Source organism: Ictidomys tridecemlineatus, chromosome Y (genome assembly GCF_052094955.1).
Source record: "Ictidomys tridecemlineatus isolate mIctTri1 chromosome Y, mIctTri1.hap1, whole genome shotgun sequence".
Lineage (NCBI taxonomy): Eukaryota > Metazoa > Chordata > Mammalia > Rodentia > Sciuridae > Ictidomys > Ictidomys tridecemlineatus.
In genome coordinates this window covers 14,579,082-14,607,023 of record NC_135494.1, presented here as the reverse complement: position 1 = coordinate 14,607,023, position 27,942 = coordinate 14,579,082, and the positions used below count along the sequence as shown (strand labels likewise).

General features: G+C 36.7%; 1 long non-coding RNA gene across 2 annotated transcripts; it reads right to left on the bottom strand.

Moving 5' to 3' along the window:
* Positions 1-81: 81 nt before the first annotated feature.
* Positions 82-27,942, bottom strand: LOC144371839 (uncharacterized). Of its 2 annotated transcripts, XR_013431943.1 has the most exons (4): positions 27,882-27,942; positions 4,777-4,858; positions 4,053-4,141; positions 82-519 (listed from the first exon to the last, which is right to left on the bottom strand). It is a non-coding gene; the product is annotated as an uncharacterized LOC144371839 (long non-coding RNA). The 2 variants fall into 2 exon arrangements; XR_013431942.1 differs by lacking the exon at positions 4,053-4,141.

Sequence of the window (27,942 nt, the reverse complement as noted above, 5' to 3'; positions counted from 1 at the left end):
CGACCTGCCATTTCAAACTTCAGGTACAAGGTCATCGTGGCATGTTTTTGTTTCTCTTTTTTGCAATTACATTGTCTAAGTAGCTGTGGTGCTATCAAGATGTATGGAGTGCAGAAAAGGGGGCTCTCAAACTAATGTGCCCCATGACTTCGCAGCTCACAGAGGTTGACTGGCTGGGCTGCCGAGGAGTTAGTAATGGCCAGCAGGGGGCACCAACGCGTCTCCTTTTGAACTTTAAAGGCCTGGGAGAAAGGAGCCTGCTTTCAGGAAATCCAGGATGGGCGTGTCCTGCATATTTGTCTGTTTCATTTAGAAAGGAGGTCAAGTGGAATTGGTTTGTGCGTGGTTGTGTGGTGTGTGTGTGTGTGTGTGTGTGTGTGTGTGTGTGTCCTGTTAATATGTATATATATTTAAATTCATCTGCTTCTTGCTCTTCATCAAATGCAGGAGGCCATTGCAAAACAAGTTCTTTGAGAGGTCCATGGGCTGACAAACTGAAGTCATCTGTATTATTTTGACCTGAGAGAGAGAAAAGATGTTTTTAATCAAAGGGGAGAGTGCTAGGTGCCTGTCCCTTACCACCTTTTCTCACCTCTCCAAGCACAAGTGCAAACAAAAAAGAAGGAAAGAAAAGAGAAGAAGCCCCAATTGGGTTTTAGCTAGATAAATTTCTTCTCCTTTTCTTTTTCCTTAGAGCAACTACCTGGAGAGAGAGACCCACTTGTGGTCATTCAAAAATCTATTTCTGGGGACGAATGAAATGAAGATGTATTACTGTACAATTGGGCTGCCCAATATAATGCACTGTTTTCACATGCTGCCTAATACTCCACAGGATTATCTCACTGGGCGGGAGCAGGATCAGATCTATGCTTGCTACTGTGGCAGTCCATGCAGTTACATTGCTAGAAAATTGATCTGTGGACATGGAAATTCTTTTTGCTGTAATTTCATAGTTACCAGTTGGTTTCAAAGAGGTTTATCAAAGTGTAAGAGAAAACATAAAAACCTTTTCTTTTAGATGGATTATAGATAATCTGAAAAATTGCAAAGCAAGAACATTCACAAAACCTAACTAAAAATAACAAGGACTGTGCATTCTTTGGCTATGGGCACTGAAACAGGGCTGTGACCGGCAGGCAGGATTGGCAGTGACTTCACAGCTTTGTCCAGAGTCCTGGCCACAGAAGGTTTGTGGGGTAGAATGAAAATCCCACAGCTAAAACTTCACATTACTTTTTAGCATTTGCTTTCTTTCAAAAGGACAGCTTTTATTTCCAGTTGCTCTATAATATTGTTAGGGTGCACAAACTGGCCCATGATGATAAATTACTCTTACTTTACAAGACATATTTATGGCAAGTTGACAGGAGAAGGCACACTCCAAATGACAAAGACAGAGGAGATACTCAGGTCTCTGCCTCTCAGCAGGGAACAAGGTTTGTAGGTGAATCAGTTTTGATTTTTCACAGGATTTGAATAGGCAGTTGCTCTCAGATGAATGGTTTTGAGGGTTACAAAGTTTAAAAGGCCCTTCATTCAACATAGCATAGTGTAAAATCAAAAGGGAATAGAGGGAATGTACAGAAAGGGGAAGGTGCAGACTTTTATGGAAATAGGGCCGTTAAGTCAGTGTAAGCTACACCAACAAGAAAATAAAATCAGGGAATGTAACATGAAGTCGAATTCACAGCCCACCTTAAAATTTGTTGAGGACTGAATTAAGGGGATAGGAAAAGAGGTTGATAATCCTGGCTGTACCACCAACAAGTTGTGTGACGGTTGTTTTCCTTTCTCTTGATCAGTTTCCTCATCTATAAAATAAAATCTTTGTATTCTAGGATCCAAGGTTTCCTATGGGATGCTTTGTGGAAGAGGTGATAGTAGGATTTTGACTTTAATATTTTATGTACCTTAAGTATTCCTGACTTCTTAAATTTGAATTCCATTAAACATGTAAATTAGTTCCTAAGCAACAAAATTTGAAGGGTCTCATATAATTTTACTATTCATGGGCAGTATTTTTATTACTTCCACTTGGCTTTTAAACTATTTTATTTAACATAATCATGAGAAATTTTGTCTTCAAGGAATTTAATCATTGACAAAGATATTCATTTTTATAAAGTCCCTGTTTAAATATCAACATTAGAATTATAAATGCCTGGTTTGAAACAATATGCTGATTATGTATAATTAGCATTATATATAATTAGCCTTCTCATGTTATTATTATAGATAGCTTAAAGTTAGATGAGTTACATCTAATTTATTATGGCTTGGTGATCTTTACTGATCATTTATATTGACCAACACAATGCAATGTTATATAATATAGTCAATATCAAGCAATGCATGCCTTGTAGATATTTGATCTACTCTTTTAAGTTCAAATACACTGTTATTTGTTACATGAGCTAATATTATATGTCATATGTCATATACAGAGGATATCCTTTGGGAAATGAGATATCTGATTTGACAAGGCTTTTCATGATGATGTTGGTTGACATAAGAATTATTTTCACTGTTAATAAATACTGTTTATTAAGCACTTACTATGAGACATATCCTATGTCTCCTATGTTTTACCTGGATTTTTTCATATAATTTCCAAACAATTAAATGAAGTACATGTGTTGTCATTTCTATTTTTCAGGTGAGGAAACTTAGGCTTGGTGAGATTAAAGTTTTTCAAACAAAGTTATATGATCAAGGTTATAATGAATTTAATCTCAGGCAGTATACTACTCCTAATTGCTTTGCCCTTTTAAAATAGCACACCTTACAGATGTTTACTCTAAAATATTGAGAAGAATGGCAAAGAATTCAAAAGATGTATAATTTTGTATTTTTGTTCTTGGAATTTCATGGAGGGTTACTTTACCATGGGGCAACATCCCTAGTCCATTTTATTTTTTATTTTGAGACAGGGTCTCTCTAAGATTTCAAGGCTGGCCTTGAATTTACAGTACTCTTGTTTCAGCCTTTCAAGTTTCTGGGATCACAGGTATACACAACCTCACCTGGCCTAATTTTATTTTTTGTTGTAGCTATCAGATTTTTCTGAGAGGTTTGGGTAGATACAGTATAAAGAGTATATTGCAAAAAAATAAAAAAGAGAGTATTAGAGGAAAATAATGTTAAGAAATATTTTATATAGAAAGTATATTTTAAAATAAAATTTAAAGACAGCGAGGTTTCAAAGAGCAAAATTTGGGAAAAATATAATATCTGGTGTCAAAAGAACAGCAGGACAATTGGAAATAACTGTGTCCTTTTTTTGGAGAAGGCAAGAGTTGAATTTGGTTGGGAAAAAATGACTTGAAGGAAGATACCAGTCTATTTATGAATTCACTGGATTCAAAGCATAAGGAGGCTAGGCCAGTTTTTATTCACCATTACATTTACCCTACCAACTCCCAGCATCATCTGCAGGTGGTTGGGACTCAGACATTATTAGCACTTGAAGAGAAGATATTTAAATAAAATATTGAGGCCAGGTCAGGTTAGACTTGCAGGCTATGGCAAGAAGTTTGGATTCTCTTCAGTAGGTAACAGGGAGTAACTGATGGCTTTTGGGCAGAGAGGTGAAATTCTCAGAATAGTACTTTGGGAAGATTAATTTGGCAGCCATGTGGAGGATGGGATGGAGGTTCTGAAATAAGGAAGAAGCTGGAGTTAGGGCAGTGGTGGTGGGCATGTAAAGAAAGGCTTAGAGACGCAATGCTTTGAATGACATATAGTATCCTCTAACTTCTGAATCAATAAAGTCTCTTCTATAAGTGATGATAGCAAATGCTTGCAGAGAGCTACCAGGACACAAATAAAAAAGGCAGGCACAATGCATGGATCATTCTCTTTTTAAAGAGAAGCTTAAAAGGATTGTCTACAGATTAATCTCTTTGGAGGAGAAATACCTCCCCAATCCATTGATTATCCTATACACTAAAGATATTAAAAGGTAAATGATTTAATGGTGGAGGACAAGGACAACAAACACATATCTTCAAAGAGAGAAGTTCACATTTTAAAATGAATTGGAATCTTACTTTCTATTTTGATCTTCGCTTGCAATTCAGCATATCACTTGATGCTGATATATAGAATTTGTTATCAGTTGTTATCCAAGGGAATTTGCCTAAACACAGATATAAAAATCAGGCTCTGATTATATGTCTGCTCTTTTGAGTGCTAGAGTTCAGGGTTTGATAAGTTTCAGTGTTATTGTCCTAGTTTCATTTGCACTTTCACATTAGAAAAATGATAGAGAAGGAGCATTGCTCTGTTTTTAAAATTTCCTTTTGAATACTATGTATAACCATGGTGAATTATAATTAAGCATTTAAATGAGAACTCTTTTGAGAGTAATATGGAAAGCTGATAATTATACCAGGACAACCAACGTAAACTGGGACTAACCTCGGAAAAGCAGAAAATATGGTTTATATATAGATTTTATACAATAGTGTACAATGTTATATCATTTTCAGAATATATAACTTTGTGGTAATTCAATTCTTGGAATATAATATACAAGATTTTGAGTCATGTAGGTGATATTTATGTAGGACTAATGGCAGAGATGGCATTTCTGTTAAGGTAAATTTTAAAAAAATTATAAATAAAGTATCAGAATTATTCCATTCAAAACAATATTAATAGTGAAAATATATAACTGAAGAAGAGCTTCATGCCATCTGTTTTGTGCCATGATACATTTTCTTGATCATTTTTTGGTATCCCAGAAAAATACCTCCAAAGCAAGGTACTTACATGTACATAGGCTGAAGTTGTAAGTGAGACGTCTTCTGGGGCCCTTGGTAGCCATAAGAGTCAAAGCCACCTATGAAATCAACTAAAAAGGAACAATTTCCTTCATTAGTTAATTTCACAGAAGAACCCACTCCTGGTTAAGGTTCACACAGATTACAACATAAGACTTTTATTTATTTATTTTTTTTATTTTTATTTATTTATTTTTTTACCATTATCAAAAAACAATTTTATTTTTTAATTTTTTTGTTTGTTTTTGTTTTTTTTTTAATTTTTTATTTTTTATATTGGTTGTTCACAACATTACAAAGCTCTTGACATATCATATTTCATACATTATATTGAACAACATAAGACTTTTAATAATCTGTTAAACTAAAAATAATTGTGGACAAAAAGTAAAAATAAAAAATTCTTCAAGGTAGTCATTTCCACTCCTCGAATGGTGTGAAATGCAATTATTGTCTTATAAGACTGTATTCACTTGGGAGAAGAAATTATGAACATTTTTTTCCAGCAATTTTAAAATGCCATATGCCTTTTTGGCTAATATGGAGATTTTATGTATTATGTTATAAATGTTATGTCATAAAAATAATGATTGCCCAAGGGCATGTATCTAACATTAGTTGCACACGAGCAGTAATATGTACTCTGATTTTTGAGTACAAGGTGCTGTGGTGGAGTTCACGGAAGTTAACTCAACACGGATTTTCCTGCCATCATGTGTTTTACAATCTGAAACAATAAGAGTGAAGTATTCAAAGGCCATACAGACCCAGATATTTAAGATACAATGAGATATAACCAGAGTTACTGTGGGACATGATGTTTTACAAAATGGCTGCAACAGTATCTCCTATCCCACATGTTTTCACAGCCTGATCTTTAAACCCGTCCCATCCAGTGGTTGGAGCTTGTGGTCCTTTCCTCTTAAACATGGGCACACCTTTGTAGTCATTTGAAAATAGTAGAAATGATACTATGTGACTTCCAGTGGCAGATCATAAAGGTGTCATACACTCCTCTCGCTCTTTTGGGCAACACAGCCACCATTGCATGAGGAAAGGCAAACTAGCCCACATGGACAGAGAAATGCAGAACCATCGATAGGTGCTGAAGCCGACAGGCTAGTGAGGTTCCAACCTATAGCCAGCATCAACATCCGGACATAGGAGAGAAAATGCCTCTAAGTGATTCCAGACCCCAAATGTTGAGTCAGTTCTGTTTTGAAGTCTTCCCAGCTCAGGTTCCTGACATCAGCGAAGAGACATAATCCATTCCTCTGGGCCTGAGTTATTAACATACAGAATCTATGAGCATAATAAATGATTGTCTTATACCTCAAAGTTTTGACAGAAATGGTAATGGAGACAGTAAATAGTAACAGTGACATGAAAAAGTTTATAATTTTTTCATTTTTATTTCTGGATATAGAGGTTGTATGTGAAGATAAAAGGCAAAACAACAGGAGGCTGATGAGCTAGATTACAGGAAAAAAAGGCACAGGGAAATAGAGGTTGAATAAGGATGCACTAAGACACCTCGACTTTTTCTAGTATTGTATCCTATTGGCTTACTTTGTCTAGTTTGTGTTCTCTTGTCAATATCCTAGGGTGCTCCATATGGAAACTAAAGCAAGGGGCAATGTAACATAAAGTCTGTGATATCTGTGCTTTGAGGAAGCCTTTTCCCATTAAAAAAAAAGATCATATTTTTTAGAGCATTTTAGGTTAATTTAATTTGTGCTTTAGCAAAATTTAGCAAAAATACAGAGATTCCTCAAGGTCCTGCCTTATATATGCATGGCCTCTGTTACTATCAACATATCTATCAGAGATGGAGTTACAAGTGATGAATCTATGTTGACACATGATTATCACCCCAAGCCCATTGTTGACATTGGTCTTTACTCTTGGTGTTGCAAATTCTATTGGTTTTGGCAAGTGTGTGGCATGTATCCACTATTATACTATCAAAATAGACTTCTTGCCTTAAAAATACTCTGTGTTGGGGCTGGGGATGTGGCTCAAGTGGAAGCATGCTTGACTGGCATGCGTGCGTCCCCGGGTTCGATCCTCAGCACCACATACAAAGATGTTGTGTCTGCCGAGAACTAAAAAAATTAAAAATTCTCTCTCTCTCTCTCTTTAAAAAGAAAACAAAAGGAAAAAATACTCTGTGTTCTATCTAACCATGTCTCCCTCCCCATCATCCTTTGGTAATCACTATTTTTCACTGTCTCCATAATTTTATCTATCACAAGTGTCATAGAGTTGAAATCATATATATATATATATATATATATATATATATATATATATATATATATCTCACAAGATAATATACATTTAAGTTTCCTCTAAGTTTTTTATTTATTTCTATATTTTTTTGGTACTGGTGATTGAACCCAGAGGTGTTTGTTTGTTGTTTTTTTTTTTTTTTTTACCACTGAGCCATATCCCTAGCCTTTTTTTTTTTTTAACTTTTGAGACACAGTCTCTCAAAGTTGCTGAGGGCCTCACTAAGATGCTGAGACTGACCTCAAACTTGGAATTCTCTTGCCTCAGCCTCCTGAGTTGTTGGGATTATAGGCATGAACCACTGTACCTTACTACTTGTTGGTTTCTTTTAATCATGAGAAATACTTTTTTAAAAAATTTATTCTGATTTGTTATACACAATGGCAGAATGCAATTCATTTCATATTACACATATAGAGCCCAATTTTTCAAGACACTGATTGTATACAAAGTATTTTCACACCATTATTGTCTTATACATGTACTTAGGGTAATGATATCTAACTCATTCCACCATCATTCCTACCCCCTTGTCCCCTCTTTTCCCTCTTCCCTTTGTTCTACCTGAAGTTCCTCCATTCATCCCTTGACCTCCCCCCACACAATTGCCATTATGCATCTACATATCAAAGAAAACATTTGGCCTTTGTTTTTCTGGGGTTGGCTTGCTTCACTTAGCATTATATTCTCCAACTTCATCCATTTACCTGCACATGCATGATTTTACTCTCTTTTAGTGCTGAGTAATGTTCCATTGTGTATATATACCAAAGTTTCCCTATCCATTCATCTACTGACGGGCATCTGGGTTGGTTCTATAATTTAGCTATGGTGAATTATGCTGCTATAAACATTGATGTGGCTGTGTCCCTGTAGTATGCTGTTTTTAAGTCCTTTGGGTATAGACTGAAGAGTGGGATAGCTGGGTCAAATGGAGGTTCCATTCCCAGTTTTCCAAGGAATTTCCATACTGCTTTCCAGATTATCTGCACCAATTTGCAGTCCTACCACTCCAGTCAGAGTGGAAGCTATTAAGAATACAAGCAACAATAAGTGTTGGCGAGGAAGTGGTGAGAAACACTTTTTGTGAAGTAGATAGCCTCTTTTTCCTTATCAGAAGTGGAGAGATCCTGATATTAGGAGGATATGAGTTTAAGTACTATTTGGTCTACCTGATGGTTGTGTTATCTTAGGCAGGTTACAAATTCTAAATTGGTGACAGCTTTGGAACTTTACCATGTATTTAATTTTATAGAAGAAAAATTTTGAAAGTGAATTTCTATTTTTTTCTACATTGTTCGCACTTGAATTTTAGCTTATATAGACAATATCAGAAGAGCTGTACAATAATTAAATGGCAACACTATTGACAGTTTGTACTTTGAGAAATTTTTTTTTAAGACTAGTGCTTTATTGCCTGAATTCCCATTTTTAGGGTGAGCTCTTGCCAAACAACGGACTTCATTATGAACAAGATTCCTGAGAATTATTCCCAGGGTTAAAGCTTCATGACTTTGGTGCTAGAAAATAGAGTGGGCCACAGTAGATGAAGGACAGAAATAAGCAATAAGATCTCAATGAAATTGAGATCCAGATTTATTGTGTTATTGTTATTGTTGTTGTTTTGAGATATTTCATTAGCTTGTTCCCAGAGACTGCAGATAAGCCAGACGGTGATTATGAACCAAAGATTTTGGAGTACCCCTAGGGATGGAGTACCTGAGGAAATAAGATAAATCTTCAAGTTCAAAAGATGGAAGTAGGACCAAAAGTGGGGACTAAATCTGAGTAAGACACAATGCAGACCTCCCTAAGACACAGGGGGAGGCCAGGAAGGACTTAGGGTGTGTCCTGAACATGAATATCCTGAACACTAATAGTGCCTAAACTTTAATGTAGTTTGAATCCTCTGGGGCTTGCTCTTTAGTTGCCATGATCTGTATGTTGGGAATGTGGGTAGAACTGGCTCATAGCTACCCAGTTGGGGAGGAGAACACAAACTCCAAAGGAAGGAGCCCAATTTTCCAGATTCTTCTGAGTGTTCAGTTGGACTGGATCATGGAAAATGTTCCAACAGTCAGAGATCCACCATGAAGATGAGAAAAAGAAGATGCTCTGAATATAACCAGGGTGATTTTCACTATTTAACCCTGGAGGGGACATTCAAATTTAAGCCAGTAGCACAGGGCATATTTTCTATAGTTTACATGAAATATATGCCAGAGTTCACAGCCTAGGAAATTGTGCATGACCAATTTTCATGTGCATTTGGTTCTCAGTAATTGTTTGGATGCCTTTCTAAGTGACTTTAGGGAGGAATAGAAATCAGCTGTAACCAGTTGACCACCATTAAGACCAAAGTGAATCAGCTAGGTAAACCTGATTTCTGAACCCTTTTACAAAGGGTCTTTCAGTGCCTTATGGAATGCTTTAGGATGCCACATGGGTGGTGAGCAGAGGTGGATGAAATGGCCTTATTACTCTCAAAAAATTGAAATACTGGGGTTGGCTTACATTTTAAAGATATCTTTAATACCACTTTGATCTGTTCTCAATTTATTTTAAATGTTTCTTCAGGCTTTATAGGAGCTACTGCTTACTGTAAAATTTTTCTGAGCAATAGGGATTATGAAACAGCTGATAGATCCTTCTCCAGGTAATTATGAAAAGAGTTACATGTGGGGTCATAGCCCACCTCTGCATTATTTTGAAAAAGAGTATCTTTTATCAAAAAAGATCTCTTTAATTTCTGAAAAGAAAAATAAAATACATTCCCAACAATTGTGAAGTGTTTAATAGTGCCTAAAGCTCTTTCAAGAGATATCATTTATCTTTACAATATTACTGTCAGGTGGGTAGGAATAATTATCTTCATTTTACAAATGAATACAGTTTTATTGCTGGAGGTAGTAAACAGCAGAGGACAGGACTAGAAGTCAGGTATTTTCTTTCCTTCCAAGTATATTCTGCTTTCACTCTTGCCATTCTAGTAAATTCCTGGAACGTTTTCAAAGATGATCCAAGGTTTCAAGTCACACATTGGATTAAATCTAAAATCTTTAGAATTTTATTTTCTTTCCACATTATTTGCCAAAAGTTTTGAGTATTTCTTTTGTGTTCTCTACAGATTATAGGGTCTTCTTTTATTATTTATTCTCCAGCATCATTATTTGTGTTCCTGGAATTTTTTGCTCTTTTTGTCTCCTCCTTATCTCCAATCTAATATTCTAGAAATATTGTGATGTGAACAGTGACTGGCCCAGTTGCCACTGGGGTGTATCCACCAGTGACAGTTACCAATGACGTGTTGTGAGTTCTGCAATATGTCTCGCAAGGCGATGAGGCAGGTGCAACTAAAGGCTTAGTTCATTGGCTTTTGTCTAATAAATGATGCAAGCCACCACATAAGCACTCAAGTAGTCCTTCCTTCTGAAAATTGTTTGTTTATTATCAGCACCATCTTGCATCACTCTTATTACAGTGAGGTTTTTGCAAAGTAATAAGGGATGTTTTCTTTATTTCAATGTGTCATATTGTCTGTGTTACACTTCAATGCTCAATAGAAAATGTGAAAGGGGAGTTGCTGAAGTCCTGAGTTAGAATTAGGAGGATGAGAAAGAAAAGATGTCAATGAATGCAAAATAAATAGACAACGAGGTAGAACACATGAAACATATAGTGTTTGAACATGAAGAAGGGGAGGGGAAGGAAAGAGTCAAGGTTGATTCTCAGAAGGTTTTTTTGTTAGGGTAATGTTGCCTCTTTCAACAGAACAAAAAAGAATGTCAGGAAGAAGCTGGTGTCTGGTGTGGTGAGCCGTTCCTGCGGACTGTGGTTGCCATTACATGATGGCGCTGGCTCCGTTGTGGTCTGTGAAGGACAACTCCATATCAAAGAGAGTTGGCGTGTTCCCAGCTCCTTATCAGAGAAAGTTGGCGTGTCATTTTCTAGCACCCTGTGAGAAGGGTACACGTGGCAGCTTTGCATTGGTGTTCGCGGTGCTTTATTAAGGCTGGGAGGGGCATCCGAGGTAGGAGTAGAAGAATTATTAGAAGAATATCAAGGGCCTGAATAAACTGCTGAAAGAAGATTCCTGAGTCGCGTCTTCCTTGCGGGCAAGGGGGGTCGCGACAGTCTGGCTTCCTTTTGGAAATGCAGTTTTTAAGTTATAAGTGGCACCCAATTGGCAAAGTCCAGGAAAAGGGAAAAAATAAATGTAATTGGTGCAAGGTGAATTGGGGACTTGCTTAGATTTTAGAGATGAATTTCTGTTTTCTCACTTAGCTTTATTTGCTTCATTGCAACCTATCTCTACCTGACATATTATAAATCTATTTGTTTGTCGATTGCCTCTGCCACTATGATGTAAGCTGCACATGATTTACTGTTCTTTGTTGTTTATTGTTTACGACAATAGCCTGGGAACTCAGAACAATATTTGGCTCATGGATGACACTCAATTCATATTTACTGAATGAACTCCATAGACCCTTTATGCTGCAAAGGAAAATAAGGTACTTGATCAGTGCATGGAAGATGCTAGCAAAATTTCCAGATAAAATTGGATTGAGTGTTTTTATCCTTTCTTCCACAAGGTCTTGAATGATGTAAGAAAAGCGAAAATATTTCATAGAAGATTTGGACTGTTAGTTGTCAGTTAAGTGCTTTGAGATAAACAATAGAATCTTTTTGGATATCAATGGTAAGAAGCCACCTCTGCAACTTTTCTGGTCAAGGATGGTGGAAGAAAAGAGGCTAGGATGTGCTTTAGCATTAACATGGCTAGGTTGAGATGGTCATTCATTAATGAATGCCATACAGCATCACAAATGTTAATCATTGGTAGGAAATACATGATTCTCTTTCTGGATAGTTTGTGGCATCCTAATCAGAGACTCACAACTAGGCAGAGAGTGACAAGGTAATAGAGCTTGCATTTGTTCAATCATTGCCTCATTTTATCTTTGGAGGAGTTTATCTTTGACCCTTCAAAGACAACTCAGGATTTAAAAAAAAAATAGCTTTTTTGAGTTGTAGTTGATATAAAAAATCCACACATACTTTATATATACAGTTTGAGGAGTTTGGTATTTGCATACCTATGAAACCATCACCACAATCAAGGTATCAGACATATCAATCATTTACAAAAGACTACTCAGGAATGTTATCATTTTCTTTGCAAGTGTGGCTACAGGGTTTTCTCTTAGCCTTAGTTTTCCTATCTGCAATCTGGGTATGTTCATATCTACTGACCTATGGAGGCACAGGAAAATCCAATTATTTTAAATTAGTAAAATGCCATATCAGTTAAATTGCTACAACTTAATCATGTTAGTAATCGTAGAATTCAGAAATAATAGAATAAGAGAAAAATGTTTCATGAATAAATATTCTTTAATAAAATATATTCCCTGTGGTGAATCTCTGTTTTATTTAAACCTTTAAATCATGAACACAGAATTCAGCAAACCTAAAGCTGCTTTTTAAAATACATGTTGGCAGCGAGGTATTGTAATATAAAATTGTCCCTTGGTTACTAATGACAAAGCCACTAGTCAACACTCTTTTAGAGACAGGGCTGAAAAAAACCACGAGGGAAAAATTGAAAAGGCAGTTCACAGAAAACTAAGCCTAAATATTTAGAAGAACTCATTGAAGGACGTTAAAGAATTTGTGTGGGCCTATGAAAATAGAGTGTCTATCCATTACCTCTGCAGGTATGAATTTTAATGGTACTTACTCAACTTGCACAAAAGGAATTTAAAATACAACTAACCATAGGCCAAATGGAAAAAAATAGCCTTCTTCCCACACAGACGTGGTGGCAGCAGTTAAAGCTGACTGGGTGAGCTTGGGGTTTTCAGCCTGGACTAAAATCTCCTACTGGAGAGTGAGTTCTCCCTAGCCCCACCATTAGGAAAACACAGTCCTTTGTAGGAGCACTTAATCTTGTAGTTGTCTGAAAGATCACTAAAGTGTGAGGCTACTAAGGGTTTCTAGCAGATAAAGTACACATTGAATGAAATGAGTCTGATTAGCTAAATCCGGCAGAAGCTTCACTTCCTAACCATCTTGTCAGATATGTTTTTCAAGGTCTTAGGATCTTATTTTCCATGTTTCCCTCTTAGTTGTCTCAGAATCAGATCCTTATTATTGTAAACTTGGTAATACATATGCACATGTTGAAAAAAATGAAGGCCCAAAACAGTACCAAGGTGTCATAGTAAATAAAATATTTATTTAGTTAAAATATCTTTGAAAAAATGCTTTAAGCTTTTAGTTCCAAAGACCTAGTAAAAAGGAAATATAATTTCCACTAGGAAAAAAAAAAAGATTTTGTCAGGTTGTTCTTGTCTCTGCAAATTCTCAGGAAAAGCAATACCTAGGGATTGTAAGAAATACATGAGAGTTTTTTGTTGAGGACAGAATCTTAATATTAGATTGTCTTCTAATAATAGAATGCTATCATTGGATATATCACAGGGAAGCTATGAGGTAGCAAAAAACTGGAGGCTTTGGAGTCAGTTATCAAGAATATATGTAACAATAAATGTTGGCGAGAACGTGGGGAAAAACTTCACTCATACATTATTGGTGGGACTGCAAATTGGTGAAACCATTATGGAAAGCAGTATGGAGATTCCTCAGAAAACTTGGAATGAAGCACCATTTGACTCAGCTATCCCGCTCTTTGGTTTAAACCTAAAGGACTTAAAATCAGCATATTACAGTGATACAGCCATCAGTATTTGTAGCAGCTCAACTCACAATAGCTAAGCTATGGAGCCACTAAATGAATAGAGAAAATGTGGTATATATGCGCAAAGAAATATCACTCATCTATAAAGAAAAATAAAATTATGTCATTTGCTGGTAAATCAATGGATCTGAAGACTATCATGATAAGTGAAATAAGCCAATCCCCCAAAGCCAAAGGCCGAATGTTCTCTCTGATATATGGGTGCTAACACACAATAAGGAGTTGGGAGGGAAGAATAGAAGTTCATTGAATTAGACAAAGGGGAATGAAGGGAAGGGAGGAGGGATGGGAATAGGAAAGACAGTAGAGTGAATCAGACATAACTATGTTCAATGCTCATATATGAATACACAACCAGGGAAATTCCCCATCATGTAAAACTGGAAGAATGGAATCCTAATTAGAATAAGTTATACTCCATATATGTATAATAAATCAAATTAAACTCTATTGTCATATGTATATAAAAAGAACTAATAAAAACATATTATGGGGGCTGAAGCTGTGGCTCAGTGGTAGCACACTTGCCTGGCATGGGTGAGGCACTGAGTTTAATTCTCAGCACCAGGTATAAATAAAATAAAGGTCTAGCAACAACTAAAAAATATTAAAAAAAAACATTATGTTTAGATTCAGGGTCCCATCTTTTTTGGAAAAAGGATTTATACAAGAGGGTTGGTTGGAATTATGCTTTAAAATGTATATTTAGGCTATTTACTAATGTGATTAGAATTATGTAGTCCAGGAGACTAGATGGAGAAAAAAAAATTAAATGTAAGAACTCTGTACTGCTAGGAATGTAAGAGAGGAAGCCATCAACAGAAGCTGAAGAGAACTGAGCAGGTCTATGGAGATCCTTTAGACACTACTTAGTTGGTTAACTATATAGTCTGACAAGCAATAAAATACCCCATGTGGCCTAATGTAAAAACAAAAACAAAGAAAAAAACAGAAAGATATTTTATACTAAAACCCAAATACATAGAACTGAGTTTCCATATTTCAAATATTTTTGGAAATCACCTTGCACATTATCAGAAAGGACACAGAGAGGGAGGACCAATCTGGTGTTTGGGTCCTTGAAGCCTAACAAATATATCAGCAAAGGAAGCTGTCCAAAGGAGTAGTTGAGAATAAGGACACGGAAAGACCTGCATCCTGGATTAGGCAGGCAGAAGGTCAAGTTCAGTGGATGAATTACTTTGCAGGGGAAAATCTTACCTGTTCTTCTCAGATTTGGGCACAGTTTTAAAGAGGCAAAAGAATAATCATCAATGTAGAGAAGTATTGAGTTCTGGAGGAGAAATTGAAGGAGTTTTTGTTTGATAGCACTGACTTTCTCAGATTTGAGTATTTGGTTTATGGAGGCTGGAAAGGTTAGGAACAGGTCCCATGGAGAGTGTGGCACACTGTGGGCCAAAGAGTAGAAAGCACTGTTAAGTAGGACCAGCGTCCAGCTGGGTGAAGCAAGTACACATAGGCAGTGGGGCATAGTGACTTTCCAGCATTGGGAAACTACCCAGGATGAGAAGTAGAGAAATGGAATCTGAGCCTTCTCAGGCATGGATGTTGAAAAGCCAAGCATGGAGGTAGGGTTATGGGAGTACCACCACTTTTGCCAACCCTGGGGACAGATGAAGGGTAGAAAGATGGGAAGCAGGAGAAAGCCCAGGGTTCTGGTGCAAGGAAGCTTCCAAATAGCGGTGAAGACACCTCTTTCAGGAAGGAGGCAGAAGAATGAAAGGAAAAGATGGGAGTCTACAGCTGGTTGGAGAATTTCAAGAACAGGTGGTCTTAGATAAACCTTCTACCACCATACTGAAGGTGATCCCAGTATATCCTTCCATGATGAAGAACTTGAAGCGGGTGGATGAAGTGAGTGGTATGAGGTGGGGTAGAGCTGAGAAGCTGAAGAAATTGTAAAGCAAGAGTTGAAAGATTGCATATCCAGATATCTTTGATACTTTCCATAAATGTGGAGAAGCATGCAGAACAGGATGAAGCAACTAAGTCAACTTCACCTTCAATATGTCTGGGCTCACTTTGTGTCACACCACTGGGATGGATTGGATTCTCTGTATTGCTCTACCCTGGTAGAATTGCTTCCAATTATATATGACATGACTTTCAGACAAAATTGGAGGGAACAGCAGTTATTACAGTTATAGGTGAGCTACTTAGACAGGACTTGGCATGTCTTCTCAGCTGACATCCAGGATATATTTAGAATGCACAAACCATTTAAATGTAGCAGTTTTAGTTAAGATCATGGACGCATTAACATATGTATATTTAGGGGAATAAAAAAATAAACATGCATGCTATAATCACTCATTAGAGAAATATTCCTCACCTTGTAATTTTTGCTGACATTATCTTTTTATCATTTTTTTCAGCCTCCAGAGTAGAAAAATCACAAAACGCCTGAGCCTAAATGAATCATAATCATCTTAGTAGAACAAGAGTAGCAGTTTCAGGAATGAGAATGTCCTATGATTACTCTTAGCATTTTATTGATACATGAGCGGATTGAAACTAGATTTGTTATTTTGAACTCATTAAAAACATTTAAAATTGTACTTGTGTGAAATATGGTGTACATCTAGTCAACATGGGCACAAACAGTAAAAATGTAGTTTTCTCTTAAAAAGATGTGCCTAGTTTATTAAAAACCTATATATCTTTCTGACTTGTCCTTCAGTTTTATCTGAAGTGTCACTTCCTCAGGAAGGAATGTCCTCTTCTTCTAAACTACATGAGATTCTCTTGCAGTGCATTCTTATGGTACCCTACTTTCTTTGTCTGCATTTCTGTGGTTTCTTTTTTTTTTCATTCCTCTTTCTATTGGAATTGTGTGCTACACCACAGTCATTATTAAGGCAAAGAGTGTATCTATGTGGTTCTCTGCTTCATCCCTGATGACTGCCACAGAGTAGCTGCTCAATAAATATTTGTTGGAAGAATCTATCTGGATATTCAAGCAAAGTACATAGGAAAATATACTAATAATTGGGAGGCTTATAATAATTCAGGCCACTTCTGCCTCTAATGGTTGTTTGACTTTCTGCAAGACAACTCAAGTTTCCTGATCATCAACAAAAAAAGTAAGAGATTGCTAAGATTGTTCATAGATCTATGATTCTGCAAATTCTATATTTATAGGATTGGTTTACATATCAATGGTAGCAATAAACTGTTTAAAATGAGCATATCTGTAAAAACATAGTGAATGGGGAAAAATCGTGCAAAGGAGTTATTGCCATCTGGCTGTTACTATCATGCATTGATTTTACTATGCAAATTTTCTGGGAGTTGAGCTGCTGAATAGAAGATATGTATACAGTCAGTCCTCCAGATCCAAGAGTTCTACATTCATGGATATTACCAATCATGGAATGAAAACTTGGGGAGAAAAAGTTGTGTCTCTACTGAACATGTAGAGATTTTTCAAAATATTTATTTATTTATGTATCTTTAGTTTTAGGTGGACACATTATTTTGTTTTTATTTGGTGCTGAGGATCGAACCCAGTGCCTCATGCATGCTAGGCAAGCACTCTAGCACTGAGCCACAATTCCAGCCCCCAAGATTTGTTTTTTTTTGTCATTATTTGCTAAATAATATAATACAGCAACTATTTACATAGCATTTACATTTTATTAGGTATTATAAGTATTCTAAAGATTATTTAAAATATACTAGAGGATTGTGTAGGTTATAGGCAAATGCTATGCCATTTTATATAAGGGACATGAACATCCATAGACTTTGGTAGCCCTGGGGCCAGGGGTGTCCTGAAAGCAATCCTGCATGGATACACATGAATGAGTGCATATGACATTTGGAACCTGAGGCATGACAATTCCCAGTGGAAAAAGAGTAATTGAAAAAAATGTCAGACTGGGAAGGGAGAGTAGGATTTGACAGGGTTGGGGCCCTCAGAAGTACTGTCCCCCATCCAATTTAACTCAGTGATGATGGAGTATGAATGTGGGCCTGGGTGCTTCCCTTTGCAGCCCCACTCTTGGGGATTCCTTTGACATCAACTTCATTAGTTACAAAGGCAGCAATCCATATCCAATTTTCTTCTTGTGTCAGGATTGTTCATGTATAAACTAGGCTTCTTTGTTGGGAACATTTGAAATTAATCCTATAAACAAACAAACAAATGCAAATTTTACACTTCCTGCCCTAGCCAACCCTGCTGGCTCTGAGGTCTGGCTACCACCTATGATACATAAAAATGAATTGAAATTCCTACTCTGGACCTAACCTAATTTTCATGTGATAATAGGCATGGATTCCCAGAAGTGTTGTATGCCTCTTGATAGTAACATCCTAATTTCCTTTCCTGGTAAATGTTTTAAATAAGATTTTCGCACCAAAGGAAATTAACCTTTAAATTAATCGTAATTATAAAATGCCATCACTGATTTTTGTCTTCACCCTAATTACTTTCTATTATTTAAACAAATCACACCTCCTGTAAGTTTTAAGTTTGTTTCTCTTTCATTCCCTGCCACACGATGCCAACCAATCATCGCAGAGGCCTTTCTGTGTATCCTCTGCTGGAGTGACCTCACTTAAATGTCACACAGGATTGAGGGTTTGCGCTGGCTTGCTGTTGACAAATCTCCCTTTCAGCTCCTGCATGTAAGGCTAAGGTGTTTTCATTCTGCCTGCCTGAGGACAGTATTTGGAGATTGTGTTTCTCTGTCCTCCAGATATTAAGAAGGAGATAGCCAAGCCCAGCTTTCTTTTCTCTTAGATGCCAAATCCCAAACTAAACACACCTGGTGTAACGAAGTGGACACCCACCAACATCATTCATCAAAAGACTGAGGTCATCTTCTCAGCCTGTTTCTTATCTGGAGGGCTTTTAGAGAGCATTCTATTTCCTGGGCTACCTTTGTCTTGTTTGCATTTTTTTTTTCTTTGAAGAGGAGATCTTATTTTGTGAGCATGTTTATCAACATTATGGTGCTAAAAAAAAATCCCATTTTTCTGTAGCTTGGCTACTTTCTTCCTTGTGTCATTATCTCTGTGAGTGTAGAGGGAGTTGGTGAGGTGACAAGCACAGAACAGCCACCACGGGTGGGTGGTGTCTGCACAACTGGAAGAAGTGAAATGATCAAAATGAAAGATTTTTCTATCAATCATTCCTGTAAATGGCACCCCTTCTCTTTCCATCACAGACTCTGGCTTTCTTTTCTATTGAGGCTGATCAAAACGTCGTGAATATTTCGCATCTACAGGATAATTTCAGTTTACCCTGACAGGTATCTTCTGCATAAAATACCTCTTTTATACAGCTCAGTTAAGAGTCCCCCTTTGCTTATCTGAATAGTGTCACCTCGGTACCAGTGCTTTAGAAGCCAAGCCCTGATTATTCTAAATCAACAGAGAATAAATCAGTTTCTTTTCCTTAATATTTTTGACTTGGAAAGATTAGATTTATTTAAAGATGAACATGGTATGCATGCGTATGTTTATGTGTGTGTTTGTGTGAGTGAAAGCAATATGGTATCATGGAGGAGATATTATGAGAAAAGAGAAAAAAGAAATGATTGTTGAAGAACCATCCTCAAATTGAATGGACAAATTTAGACATAGAACTCATGTGTTTTAAGGGACCACAAGAGGGAGCAATTTGATAGAAGGCTGAAAAAGAGACCAGTGCTAGCTAATTTTGGAGACAATATAAAAATGATGTTTCTCTTTAGAGAACACCATTATCACTGATAGGAACTTGCGTGTGATTGGCAGCAGGGATATGCATGTGTAGCCATCTACAGCACATATTTCTCCCTCTTTTCTTCCATTTATGCAGAAAATGAAAAAAAAAGATGCTTTGCTCTAATAGGTTGTTCATTTAGTTTAGAATAAGCTGAGATCTAAGGAGAAGTCACATTTTCTTGTCAGTTTCCATACAGTCCAAGAAATGTTTGTGGAGAGCCAAGTGATTAATTCACATGTGGCCCAGAATCTTACTGTGTCTTCCTCCAGGTTGAGATGTGCTCGTTACTGAAGATACAGCAGAGAATGACATGTGTGTATCCTAATGGCACCTCTAATACTTATTTATTCTGAGGAGTCAGATGTACTATGGGATGTCAGAAGTTCACAAATAAGCTCAGTGACTTTGGGAAAGTGACTTAATCTTTATGGGTCTATAAAATTAAGGCTTTGAAAAAAGAGTAGAAGGCCATAGTTTTCTATCATTTTAAACCCTGAAGAATTCGTAGTTCAAAAGAAATGTTATGCAGAACCAAAGGATATAAAATTAAATGCAGAACTTCAATCCTTGTGATAGGCGAGTGGAAAAGGTGACATCTCCTTGCATTGTGATCCCACTAGGTTTCTGCAGAGAGTAGCTAGAGGTTAGTGGCATTTAAAGTCTGGACCAATATGTGATCTTGTTCAGAGATGAGGAAAGAAAAGGCAAGTTTGAGTTTGATGGGAAACTAGTGGATATGGATGAAACTGTTTCACTCAGTCACCTTGAAATTCCTAAAATAGTTGTTTTAAAGAGATATAAAACAATAACATAAAACAATACATGTTACTCCTTCATTTGGTTGTTTGAGTATAAGACTAGTATGAGACTCAATAAGTGAAATAAACACATTATTTTTACAATCTACCTATTGACAGCGCCATGAGAATGAAGAGTGATTTATAAATAACCAGAAAGCAAGCTCGGGTTACCAAACAGAATGTAGTAGTCCTAACAGCCTGATAGGAGGAATGACAGGTGATAAATAGGGAGGCAACAAGGAAGGCAGCTAATCAAAACCAGGAGAAATACGCTAATGTGTTAACTGAGAATCAGGACTGAACTGGATCATCTTCATTTTCTTTTCTCCCCCTTGTTCTATCTTTATTTTCCGTACTTTCTGCATTAAACCTACATTACTCTGTAACCAGGAAGAAAGGTTATTTTTACAGGGAGGTACAGATCTCCTTGATCTCCTGTTCACCCTTTCCCTAGGCAGTGGTGAGTGACTGTTCAAAGAACAGCATTCAAATTTAGTGATTCTGAAACTGGAGAAATGATCAAAACATACAGAACATAGTTCAATAAGTAGATGTGTTGGCCAGCACGTTTCAGAAGAAAAATCAGACAAAAGTAACATAAAATTCTTATCCCAAGAGAAGTGAGTAATTTTCTGTGTTTTTTTTTTTTCCAAATGAGAGATTCTATAAATTGCCTTTGACTTTGATCCCTAGGCCACTTGATTTCAGATAACCCCAAGACAGGTTTTCATTTATTTGTGCTTGGTGTGTGGTTACATGTACCTGTCTAATTCTAAGTCTAAACATCCGGAATTCATTTTTTTTTTAAATATTGCTTTGAAAACTATTTCCCGAGTATATATTTTTAATTGAAATTTCATGTCTTTTCCTAGATGATTTCAATAGTTAGTAACATTTGCAAATATGTTGAATCTTTTTTAGAAAAGATAGTGATTACAGTCCCCTCTCAGTAGCTCTAGAACATTGGCTCCAGGACCCTCCTGTGGATGCCAAAATCCATGGATGCTCAAGTCCCTTAGATAAAGTGTGACAGTATTTGTATATAATCTACAATAACCTCCTGTATACTTTGTCATCTCTAGATTACTTATAATATCTAATAAAACGTAAATACTACATAAATGCTTTTTATTCTGTGTTATTTGGGGAATGCAGCATAGATGGAAAAATTTTGCCAAATATTTCTGATCTCTGGTTGGTTGCAACCATGGGTATGGAAGACAGACTGTACTTAGAAAACTGAATTCATTTGCAAGAGGACCAATCTTGAGTTTAACTATTAAGAAAAAATTTGCTAAGGAAACATAACAAAAGTCGAGAAATAATATGACAATGAATTTTTTTCCTTTCATGAATTAGGGACATTTTCCATTGCTGTATGGATTTTTTTTAATTGTTAACAATGCTAACAAAGCATAAAGACAAATTCTCAATTCTATCACTGAAGTGGATATCCCACTGGTGCACAGAAGAGCTGGGGATGAAGTGAGACAGAAGAATTACATATATGATTAAAAAACATACCAGACCAGGAATCTCTGAAAATTTCTTTTTTTCAAATACTGTAATAAAAGAGAATAAGTAGAGAGGAATAGAAAAGACTGGGAGCTACAAAGAAAACTCATCACGCCTAGTGACAGATTGGTGCAGTGAAGATCTCTGCCACAAACACAGTAGAGCATGGCTGCCTGGTGTCCTGGAGTAAGCTTTTCCTCCCAAGATCGATTGCTGTCTTGTCATAAACAAATTTATAAAAGTGTGTTGCAGGGTTGCCCTGCTCAAATAAGATTCACTGGTTACAGCACCCCTGCCAGAGCAGGGGTCTCTTTCTGGTGAGTAACTACTCATCTGAAGGCAGAACATCCCATAGCAGGAGGTGTTAGCTGGGGGCTCCTGTAAGTAACTATTCTCAGTGGGCAGTGGGCATGCAGGCACTGAGACAGCATTACAGTTCTGAAGCCCTGACCCATTGGCATTTGATACATCAGCAAGGGGAGGCTAGCTCTACAGATATTTTCAAATGTCCAGGAAGCACATGGTATGTGTGTGTGGGGGGGGTAGGCTATGTGCTTGGATGTGGTTTTATGAACTGCAATATGTATCCCCTGCCTCAATTCATAAATTGGAGACCTAGTTCCTGGTATGACTATATTTAAAGATTGAAACAATTTTGGAGAGGTGATTAAAATTACATAATTTCACAAGGCTAAAACTGAGTTGCTGTTGTTCAAATTCCTCAGACTGGAGTGTGCAGTTATGGCAGCTCTACTGATCACTAGCCAGGCAGTGGTGGAGGTGATATCCCTATCTTTCTATTTGGAATCTGTGCTTTGAGGGTGGGTGTGGTATTCTGGCAGGCACAGCAGATGGCAGTGGTGTTCCGTGATTTTGCACACTCAACTAGCTTGCCAGGCTACAGCTCTAGTTTAGATAACTCAAGGGTCAAAGATGAAAATGTCAAGGTCCAGTCCTTTTCATGGGAAAAAGAAATTACCTTAAAGTATCTACTAAATGTTTGCATTTCCCTAAGATTCATATGTTGAAACCTAATCAGCAACATGATGGTGCTTTGGGAGGTGATTAAATCATAAGGGTTCATGAATAGGTTTAGTGTCCTCAGAAAAGAGGCCCCAGAGAGCTCCCCTTCCAAAATGTGAGGACATGGCAAGGAAGTATGATCTGTGATCCAGAAAACAAGACCTCACCAGACCCCACCAAATGTGCAGGCACCTTGATCTTGGACTTCAGTCTCCAGAACTGTGAGCAAAAAGTTTCTTTTGTTTATTAGCCATCTTGTTCATGGTGTTTTATTATAGTAGCTGATGTGGACTAAGATGGTATCTACATAAACAGAAATTAAACTGGGATCTAGGAAATTAAATGAGACACTGTTTAAAAGGAGAAGAAAGTATTCTCAGGCATCTGTGTGTCTGTGGTCTAACTCTCTCTCCAATTTCAACAGTGATTTATTGCTATTTCAAGTCTAAACTTGAATCTTTGCTCCATGGCTCCTTGAAGTTTTCTCTTTCTCTGAGGCTTCCTGGGTGCATTTGCTGCTGTGAGCCTGGATATCAGAACTAAGGACAAAGCAGGTTAGCCTCAGACTGGCTTCAAGGCTATTATTTATACAGCTGTCATAACTGGCCCTTATCTCTGCAGCCCACTCTCAGCACAAGGCACATAACCCAAGCTACGCTCTGCTCCTCATGAGGTGCTTAGGAAGGGAAACTTAACTCCTTTAGAGAGCAGGTAGCTGGCACCTACTCTTGCCAGTACACTCCTATCAGGATGCCTCATTGCAAAAGCACAGCAGATAAGAGTAGACACAGAGAATAAGGTCCCTGAGCATTTACACATATATGAAACATCTCTCATACTGCAGGAGTTGCTTTCTGAGAGCACTATTTTATTTTTACTTTCACTAAGAATTTTATGGGTCAAGGTAGTGTAACTACCAAAAGTTAGAAAGAAATTTCAAATTTTTTTAGAGCATCAGAAGTCAGATGTCTAGGCAATGTCTGGAGGTGAACACAGAATAGAGAACTTGACCAGAACAATATATGGTAAATATAACCTAAAGCAGGGTACTCAACAAATACTCCTGATTGTCTGTCCCTTTATGAATGACTACAAGTAAATTAACATACTATTAGTCATCAAAAGTTAGAGGACATAGAAAAGCCCTAATTGAGCATCTCTTCCAGGTTGTTCACTAGTCCAATGAACATTGAAAATGTGTGTTAGTCTACTTGGATATAAAAATTAAAAAAAAACCCAAACAAATAAACAACAAAATGACTTCATATCTTGCCTGCAAATCAGTAAGACTAACATTGGGAAACTTGTCTATGTGAAGTTTTTTTTTTTTGTTGTTGTTGTTGATTAGTAAAGAGAGATAAGCAATTGTTGCCAAAATATGTAAAAAGACATACAGATTACTTTTTTGGAAATTTTTGCAAAGTTTCTTAGGTACTTGAGCAATAAAATTGATATTACAAAGTATATTGATGGTGTCTTATCTCCCTGTATTTACATGGTTTTGGCTAAAATTTGACTTAGGGAGAAATCCTCTAAGATGCATTCCCAGGAATTCTAATTTTGTGGAATATTAAGATTTTTAATGAAAGAGCTCTATGTTTAAATACAGGGGAGACTTGTATTCACCAGGCTTTTAATTTCTGTAAATTGAAGCTGTAACATCTACCAAAAGATAACTATTTCCAAGTATCCCTGGCTTGCTCTAAATCATCTGGAGACTTTAGACAGCTCTAAACTCTATGCTTTAATAGTCACAGGGAACATGAGTTTCACAGGGCCACCACTTTCAAAAACAGTTGGTGGATCCTTCATCTGCCTACCATGCTGTGCCCATCCCTTCGTGCAGGAACCAAGATAAAAGTTCTACTCTCACTCTCTGAGTCGGGGCTGACCTTGCTGCTTCCCCTGGGTGGCCCTATCTGTGTTCTCTCCAGGTAACTGTAGGTATAATAAAACTATGAAACTCCTTCTGGTTTCTCTCTTTTATATGTGTCTATCCTTACTCCTCTGCCTCACCTAAAGTAATAACGAACAGTAAAAACAAAACTGAATTAGAAAATAGTTTAACTTTTTTTTTTTTTAGTACTAGGGATTGAACCCAGGGTTGCTTAACCAATGAGCAACATTCCAACCCTTTTTATTTTTTTATTTTGAGACAAGGTCTCACAAGTTACTTAGGACCGACCTTTCTAAATTGCTGAGGCTGGCTTTGAACTTATGATCCTCCTGCTTCAGCCTCCAGAGTCTCTGGGATTACAGGTATGTTCTACCAGGCCCAACTGGAAGACTTCTTCTCTCTCTCTCTCTCTCTTTTTTAAAAATATATATATATGTTGTAGTTGAACACATACCTTTATTTTATTTATTTATTTTTATGTGGTACTGAGGATTGAACCCAGTGCCTCACACATGCTAGGTGAGCATTTTACTGCTGAGCCATAACCCCAGCCCCTGGAAGATATCTTTAATGCACTACTCTCACAAATGTATATAAATAAATGAAATAAAAGAACCTTCTAAATTTTTAGTGTTGATCTTTCTTGGCTTTGGAATTTTTTTTTTTTTTTTTTGGTGGGGGAATATATCTTGTGCAACTGGAATTTCTGGGATCCCCTTTGAGAGGTGCTGTTCAGGAATTCTGGAGAGATGCTGATTATCTGTATGGGGGGAACATGGTGAGTCAGTAATTGTTTTCCAAAGAAATGAACCACATCATTGTGAAATGTAGTTAAACATTATAGTCCAGGGAAAGCTCAATTTCCAGCTGAACACTCACCTGCAGACTTTTCCTCTCTTAGGAATTAGTATATAGACACTGAAGAGTAAAATCTGAATGAACTTTACATAGTTTGTGGAGCCCATATATTTTAAAATCCATGTATCTTTTACTTTCTAATCTTTAAGCAAACTAAATGGCTTCTCTTAGGCACTACAAATACAACCTGCCCACGTTGAACTAATTATCTTATCCCCACTCAACTTCCTGCAAGTGACATTTCCATCTACCCATTCATTCACACCAGACACCCATCTAAGAATCTACCACTCTCCTTCTTTTCCCGTACCATAGTCCCCTACCATACCCTACCAATCACATCATCTTAGCTTGTGTCATTTGTATCATGATGTAGTTCCTCTCCATCTTCAATATTTGTTTTAGTTCAGATCATCATCATCTCACATATCAATCAAATTAATTATGTCTTAAGAAGTTTTCCTTTTCTTAACATTTCTCCCTCCCAGTCTCTTATCCATGCTGATAGATTTGCCATTGTACTATATGAAGCAAAGTTCAAATTCCTTAATCTTTCATAATTGCTTTTCTATTATCCCATCCATGTTTGCTTTCTAATTTTCTCTGGTGTCCACATCTAGCACAGGATACAATTTGTTCACATTATTTTCTCTGTGATGTACTAAGTGTTTTTCTACTGTTTTCCTGGGCAACCTTATTTATACATCACTACCCAACATATAACTCTCTTTCAAGATGAAGTTCAAGAGTGTTCCTCATTTATGGAAAAAAAATCTTGGTATCTTTCATTTCTTCCCCTACCAATCGGGAGTTTTATTATATTTATTTGTTCACAGGTTTGCTTTTCCCACTAAATGACAAGTTCTTAGAGGTAAGAGTTTGTTACCCATCTTAAAATCTCCTGAGATTTTAGGTAACACTTCTTACATCAAGGATAATTTTACAAGTGCTTATTTAATGAAAGGATCATCATTTCCTTTTGCACACAAAATATTATAAACTATGTACAGTATAAGAATCCTACCTGAGAATGATTGAAAATTGCCTCCCGTAAGTTAATCATCTCATACTCCCTCTTCCTTTCAGTATGATTGGAAAGTGAAGAAGAAGTAAATTCTCTTTGGATGTTTCCCCTCAAATCATCATTTAAGAAAGAAGTGGATTCTCATCTTCCCACCTCCCTACCTTTCCTACTCCCAACTCTGATTTTTCCTCAGAATGCATATGGCGGCATTAGCAATTACCCATGATAGGACCCAGAGAGCCTAGAAATACCTTTCTCAGGTCCTTCTAATTCAAATCCTTAGGGTTACTTACCACTTACCATGTTTGGAAGAGGAGAGAACAGTGGAGCCAATATGAGGTTTGTGTGAGCAGACTACTACCTTAACTCAGGATTAGGCAATCAGGTTCAATGATGAGATTCTGACATAAAGTTCTAGTCATTTGTATCAAATTGTAGAAATGAAAAGGATATTTGAACATTAGAATTCCCAGAGACAATTCTCTAAATTAATCTGAAGTCAATTCTTCTAAGAATCTTAGTAACTATTGAAAATTATTGATTGTTGAGAATTGTAGTCCTGGGTGAAACTAACAAGTTATTAATATCTAATAAGTTGTTTATTAAACAGAAGACAGTCAAATTAATCACATTAAAATTCACTTCCATTCCCACTCTCCCTTCTATACTCTCTCTAGAATTGTTATAAGAGTAGATTTAAAAAAATTATTTTGTAGTTGTTGATGGACTTTATTTTATCTATCATCTATCTATCTACCTATCTTTCTATCTATCTATCTATCTATCTATCTACCTATCTATTTATCTATCTATCTATCTATCTATCTATCTATCTATCTATCTATCTATTTATCTATCTATCTATCTATTGCACTGAGAATCAAACCCAGTGCCTCATACATGCTAGGCAAGTTCTCTACCACTGAGTCACAACCCCAGCCCAAGAATAGATTTTTAAAATACCTTTCAATGAAAAGAAAAAATTATGTTTGCAAAATAAGAGATTCTCCATTTGTTCAATATGCTGATTTCTTTATAAAAATATTTTAGCCTGTTAGGCAGCAAAAGCTCATTCCCTTTTCTAATGGTCTGTTGAGGGGTATTATCTCAAGACCAGGAAGATTAGGTCAGAAGCAGTAAAGAAGCTTTGAACTTGAAAGAAACAGAATGAGCTTTAGTACTTACAGCTGTCCTCCTCTTCAGTTATACATTTCACAACATAGCAGGCATAGATGAACCCTGCCAG